We start from the raw sequence: 6,801 nt of genomic DNA on the forward strand, positions 1-6,801 counted from the left end.
GTAGTGGGAGATTAAATTGTGAGACTTCGTATTTTTTTCAAGGAAGAATTTTTAAAATATCTTGGGAATTTATTTGAGAAAATAAAAGGTTTTGAATTTAAATTTTAAATTTTTGATTTTAAATTAGGCTTGACCCAAAGTTGACTTTTAAATTAGTAGACTTTTGATTTTGACTTTCAGTCCGTTGGATAGATCCTGATCCCACGAGTTCGTAGACACGAAGCACGCGTAAATCGGAGTTACGGTTTGGGTTTTATGGACGTTCAAAGTGAGGGGCAATTTTGTAAATTTCATGAAATGAGTTTTAAAAACCCCAAAGGGACCAGAAAATTCGGGACTCTCTCTCCCCTCTCTCCCCGACATTCTCTCTCTCTCTCCCACGCCTGTTCAGTACCGCCGACCTGTCATCGGCGCGTGGGAGCACGTCTGGCGGCGGATGAAGGCAGACGAGAGCTCCCCGAGCTCGCCGTCTCTCCCTCTTCCTTGCCCTGGTGTCGGCTGTAACGACCCGACCCAAATTTTCACTAGAAATTTAAATTTTTATTTAAGTATGTCTTTTTTAAGAGGTCTTTAAAGAATGTTGGGTTGTATTTTAAAGATTTGAGATTTATTTGGAAAATAAAAAGGGTTTTGATTTAAATATTTATTTTCGTTTTAATTTGGGCTTTACCCAAAGTTGACTTTTAAAATAAATGGGCTTTCAATTTTGACTTCGGGTCCGTTAGATAGGTTTCGAGCCCACGATTTCATAGACACGTAGCACGCGTCGATCCGAGTTACAGTTTGAAAGATATGGGCGTTTGAAGCGAGGGGCAAATTGGGCAAATTGGGTTTAAAAAAAATCAGATTTTTTTAGAACTTTCTCTCTCTCTAGAACTTTCTCTCTCCCTTTTGTTATTTCTTATTTCTCTCTCTCTCTCTCTCCCTCACTCCCTCACTTCTCCCTCTCTCTCCCCGAGCTCACTCACCTCCCCCTCTCTTCTCTCACCGGCGCGGCCAGCTCCGGCCTACTCCCCGGCGACCAGAGGCCGGCGACGAGTCCCTCTCGTCGTCACCGACCCCACAGACCCCCCCCAGTTTTCTCCCTCTCCGCAACTCCCTCTTCTCTCTCCCCCACTGCGCGCGATCGGCTCAGCCCAGCCCGGCCAATTCCGGCCATTACCCGACCAGCCCAGGCCACCAGCAAGCCTTCCCGACGCCGACCACCTCTCCCGGCCACTCCTCCAGCTAGCCCAGCTCCCACACGCGCGGAACCAGGGCCAGAGGAAGCCCAGCCCGCCGCCTCTCCCTCACCGACTTCCGGCCAAATCTCAGCCCCTTTCATCCATATTGTTGGTGAGTTTTCTTCCTCTTCTATTGGGCCTTCATTTCCCTAAATTCATATTGTTCAATTTCAAGTAATTGGGAATTTGAAGTTTCTGAGTTTTGAAGCCATTTCGGGTGTTCTTTAATTTTCGGACTAGAGGACCATTTGTGTTGTTTTGAATAATAAATTCTATTCCTAGGAACCCCAATTGTGGTTTAATATTGAAGGACTGAATGAGTTTGAGGAATTGGGCATTCTCGGCTAAAAATCTGATTTGAGACAGCCACCTTAGGCGGCACACAAGGGGATTTCGAACCCCATTGTATTTTAGTGAATGTAGGATGATTTTAAGGAAATGGTGGAGTGAGTTATTGATCTTGGTTAGGACGTTTTTGGTTAGGCTGAGCCGAGGAGCTTCCGGAGTGTTCATGTAGGGGTTTTAGGTCTACGAGTGGAGGTTGGGAATCGTCGAACTAGAATGGGAGGCGGGTGTGATGTTAAGTTGAGTACATATCTACGTTTAAGTGTCTTGAGTCGGAACTAATTTTATTTCGTTGATTGTCTATTTTATAGGCGAGACGACCGCGGCTCGAAACGATTCGGCGGAGGATCGGAGCTAGGATTCTCACTGTGAGTGGACTTGGTTTCTTGAACGTTTTTATTTATTTCATGGATTTGTTTATATTTTATATCTTGAGTAATTGATTTCTGAGTAGTGAGTTAGATTTTGTTTTCTTTGAAATGATTTTTCATGAACTTTGAGATTTAAGTCATGATTATTATAATGAGTTTTATCCAAATATGATGATTTGTGAGTTTGATCTTGATTTTAAATTGATTATGGGTTTTATGTGGTTATTTGCCTAATTAATCATTTGAAAATCAAATATGAGATTTTATCTAGTTTTGAAAATTTGTAAATGAGATTTCCATGTTGAGTAATGACTTTGTTAATTTGGGAATTTTCGTTGTGGAGGATAATTTATTTTGAATTTGGAATTTATGCAATAAGTTCATGGATTTAAAGTTTCTTGGAAAAGTACAATTATTCTATTCTTGGTGGAAAAATGATTTATTTGGGTTATGGAAAAAAATGGTTTTCAAACCACCCTTTGCAGTACCCTCCAGATTATCAGATACATAGGTCTTTGGGACCCATCACGACACACATATAGGCTTTGGGCCGTGTGTCGGGATGCTTCGCCCTTTGGGGGCTGCTCTGCGTGCACGTACGACCAGGTTTGCCTGCACGTGCTGATTTTAGTCACACGTGTGTATGGCCAGGATATTGCCTGCACGTGTTGGATTTCACTCCACGCGTGTGTATGGCCAGGATATTGCCTGCCTGTGCGATGCAGGAATTCCGCGCAGGTGTATGGCCAGGATTATTCAGGGTATATAGCATGGTGGAAAAATGAATTTGGCTATTTTTAGAAATTATTAAATATGTTTTTAAGTGAGGGATTTCTTTTGAATTCTATCAAGGTTGTTGTTACGATGTTTTACGGTTCGTTGTTTTTAAGAAATTGTTATCTTGAGAAAATACATATTGTTTTATAGGATTCTTTTAAGTTTAAATAAACTTTATGGTTTTAAATTGGGGGATTTCAAAGAGTGACGCGAGGTCTTAGAGCTAAACGTGTTTTTGAAGGATTTTCTGAAACATGAAGTTTACCTCAAATGTTCGTTTCTATTAAACTGTCCACTCACTGAGTTGTCTCACGGTTTATTTTGTTTTGTTTTAAATTGTCCCCCCAGGTGGTAGCTTTGGTGGAGGTCGAGCCAATCACGTCGAGGTGGTTACATCCATATTCCTTCTCGGACCAGTAGGCGTCATTCTATTTTTCGGTGTAAAATTCTTTGTAATAGATTAGAGGCTCTGATAACCACTTAAAATATTTAGTTGGTTTCTCTGTGAAATTGTTGGGTCTGAGACCCTATTTGGTTGTGGTAGAGGTGGTTGATGACTTAGAAGTGCTTTTAACAGGTTTCAAAATTTCTGGGTTAGTCCATTTTTAGGAGAGGTTCTGCCGAATTTTCGGTAGGATTTTCCTTGATTTTGGATTCCCGCAGGACCTCTTCGGGTTTTAGGGTGGAATCTGGGGGCGGTCCTGTCATTGGCGCAGCCCAAAAACCCCTCAGAATCGAGAACTCAGATTTTGCCGTTTGGAACTCCGGCGTTGACTCGCCGTTTCCGGCGTCTTCGCGGCCCAGAACCGGCCTAGAAAGCTTCCTCTCGTCGAGCCGAGCATGGTGGTGTGCTCCGATCGTCCACCCGACGCCTCTCAAAGACAAATCGATGCTGTGAAGGCCGGCGGCTTCTATCGCCGATTCCGACGTTTCCGGCGATAATTGGCCGTCGGTCCAGTTGTCAAAAACGATCCTCTAGGTACGAGTAATCTTTTCCCTAAGGTGTTGATGGTTAATTTTATGAAATTGGTGAAGTTGGATTTTGGGAAATGATTTTGGATGGTTTTTAGACAATTCTCACCCCTAATAACCTATAATTGTTATTTGGAATTGAAAACTTTAGGAAATTAATGATTTTAGATTGTGCCGCTGCTGTCACTGTCGGCTCCGCCACTTGTGGCGGCGAGTTGGGTGGTTTTTCTTGTTAATCAGCCTTCCCAGAACTCTTAGAGGCCAATCCCAGGGTCTGTATATGCGTTGGTGAGTGTTGTGTGTGGTTTGGGGCCGGGCAGCCACCGTACGTGGTGGTTACCGTCCATTTCGGTCGTTGAACGGCCAAGTTGTGAACTCTGAATATTTAAATATTGGTTGTCTGGTCTTAACAGGTATACGGGCTTGGGAAATCTCATTCTCGACGCTGTTATGCTGCCGGATTGGAGATCCGGGCAATGGCGCCGTGAAAGGCATTTCGGTCGTTTACGTAGTTAATTAAACATGTGAGTGATAATTATTGGAGTTTAATGTAGACTACCGTTAATGAATTGTCTGTTTTGTGTGATTTGCTGCTTTATGTTAGAGAACGCTAAGTAGAGGATTTAGATTATGAGAATAAATTGACGAGGATTTGAGGCTAAGGAAATAAATTTGAGAATTATAGAGTTGCCATGGGATTAATTACTGATTTGTTGAGTTGGGTTGTTAAAGGGAATTGTGAAAAGAGTATTTAAAAAAAAACTGCTGGGTAAATGCACGTGTTGACCGGTCGAGCCTACCTGTGTTAAATGCACGGGATTGTGGCCAGGATACGAGCCTGCTCGTACGGAGCGACCCCTCCGTATGAGATTGTGGCCAGGATACGAGCTTGCTCGTGCGGAAGGGTCATCCGTACGAGATTGTGGCCAGGATGTGAGCCTGCTCGTGCGGAGCGACCCCTTCGTACGAGATTGTGGCCAGGATACGAGCCTGCTCGTGCGGAAGGGTCATCGGTACGAGATTGTGGCCAGGATTTGATTCTGCCCATGCGTGGGATTGTGGCCAGGAACATTGTCTACAGTACGGGTACAAGTATGGTGTGAGGTTTAAGTATAAGAGTTTTGAGATATCAGTTTATAAAGATAATTTCAGTTCAGATTGCCATTTCTCAGCTTGGGAAGTTTTATTGCTTTTTCAGTATATCAAGGATTATTTGAGTTGATTTTCGAAAATGGATTGCGAAATGGTTTTAAAACTGGGGGATAGCAAAGAACGATTGTGAGGTTTTAGAGATGTTTATTCAAAGATTTCTAAAAGGATAAATAAGTTTTATATTTCATTTTCTTAACACGTCCACTCACTGAGTTATCTCACAATTTTCTTATTTTGTCTTGAATTGTCTCCCCCAGGTAGTAGCTTTGGTGGAGGTCGAGCCGATAACGTCGAGACATTTGCATCCATCTTCCTACTCGGACCCTGTAAGCGCCATTTAATTTTTTTAGGAATTCCTTGTAATAGAATAGAGGCTCTGATAACCACTTTAAGTATTAAGTTGGTTTCTCTGTGAAATTGTTGGGTCTGAGACCCTTTTTGGTTGTGGTAGAGGTGGTTGCTGTGTTGAAGTGTTTTAAACAGGTTTTGGAATTTCTGGGTTAGTCCATTTTCAGCGGAGGTTCTGCCGAATTTTCGGTAAGATTTTCCTTGATTTTGGATTCCCGCAGGATCTCTCCGGGTTTCAGGGTGGAATCCAAGGGCGGTCCTGTCATATCTGGACTACAGTTACTAGTCAAGTAAGGTAAATGAGCTAGCATGTCAATCACCAATTGTCACGAATTAACGGTATAGTACACGACCATTAGTTGATAACGATCTTGATTTCTCACCTTGATTTACGATGGAAACGAAAACGCTTACTCGCTACCTAATCGTAAGACCTACTCCTTGGGTAGAGTGATGGAACTTTTAGTGGATCGCCTAACGAGTTACAGAGCTCATCATCACTAGAACATTGAGATAGGAGTTTGTGACTCACCTTTTGGATTTCGACATAGCGACAATTCACATCGACGAGTAATATACCTTTGGATGGATCGTACATTGGAGGAATTGATTGGGGAATTTTATAGGAGATAGGAGTTCGTGTTTCACCCATCTAAAAACTTTTCCTTTCCCTTCTAAATTCAAGGAGATTGAGAATGAAAAGGAAATAGGGCATCTGTTGGAGCAAAAAATCACAATATTGACATGTGGCGATTTCCTATTTGTTGAAAATAAAAGACTCATTCAAAGGAAGAAATATATTCACAATTAATTAGATATTTAAAATAATAATTAAGAGTGATTAGGATTTCTGATATTTATTATAGTAATAATAACATAAATTAATTAGGCGATTTAATGGGGAGGAAAACATGGAAAATAACTCCTCACGTTATCACCAAAGTCAACAGGTTAAGGCATTTATAAGAGAAAATCTCATGAATTCTACAATTTCTGAAAGGTAGAGTAACGGACAAAATATGGGAATTAATGAGGAAAGTTTATAAAAACCCATGGAAATCGTTGATGAGAGGTATGTGAAAATCGTTATTTATCGATTAGAGGATTTCATTTCTTTGACTTTAGCATCGGAGAGTTTTTTGCAAGAAATCCACCCCATCGACGAGGAGTTGAAACTTCGACGAGATAAATGGAAAAGTTTAGTACAATCAGTTCCACGGATGTTCGTGTGTTAATCTTTATTATTGTTGACTAAATTTCTCAAAAAGAAATTTCAGATTCAACACTCAACTAAGAAGAGTAAGGATGATGAGATCACAAGGAAGAAGTTTGTGTGCAATAAAGAGGGAGAATACTCAAAAGAATTGAAAGGTACCGAAAAAAGGTATCGTGGAATAGGAAGAGAAGGTTGTAAAGTGAGATTGATAGTTGTGAAGTCAAAAGTAGGTGGGTTTGTAGTCACCATCTTTGATGAGGCTCACACCCATGACTTGATAAGCCCACGAAGACGCCACTTGATCGGCTTTCAAGTGCTCAAAAATCATTAAGTGAACAACTAAGCATGGTGGACATACCCCTCACCGACATTTTGACATTTTTGGAGTGCAATCAGG

General features: G+C 41.5%; 1 long non-coding RNA gene across 1 annotated transcript; it reads left to right on the top strand.

Annotated features, from left to right (window-relative positions):
- Window positions 1-946: 946 nt before the first annotated feature.
- Window positions 947-3,692, top strand: LOC147277833 (uncharacterized). Its single transcript, XR_015124043.1, has 3 exons — window positions 947-1,335; window positions 1,880-1,936; window positions 3,065-3,692. It is a non-coding gene; the product is annotated as an uncharacterized LOC147277833 (long non-coding RNA).
- The last annotated feature ends 3,109 nt before the right edge of the window (window positions 3,693-6,801 follow it).

Source organism: Dryas octopetala, chromosome 8, assembly GCF_963921425.1.
Source record: "Dryas octopetala chromosome 8, drDryOcto1.1, whole genome shotgun sequence".
Classification (NCBI taxonomy): domain Eukaryota; kingdom Viridiplantae; phylum Streptophyta; class Magnoliopsida; order Rosales; family Rosaceae; genus Dryas; species Dryas octopetala.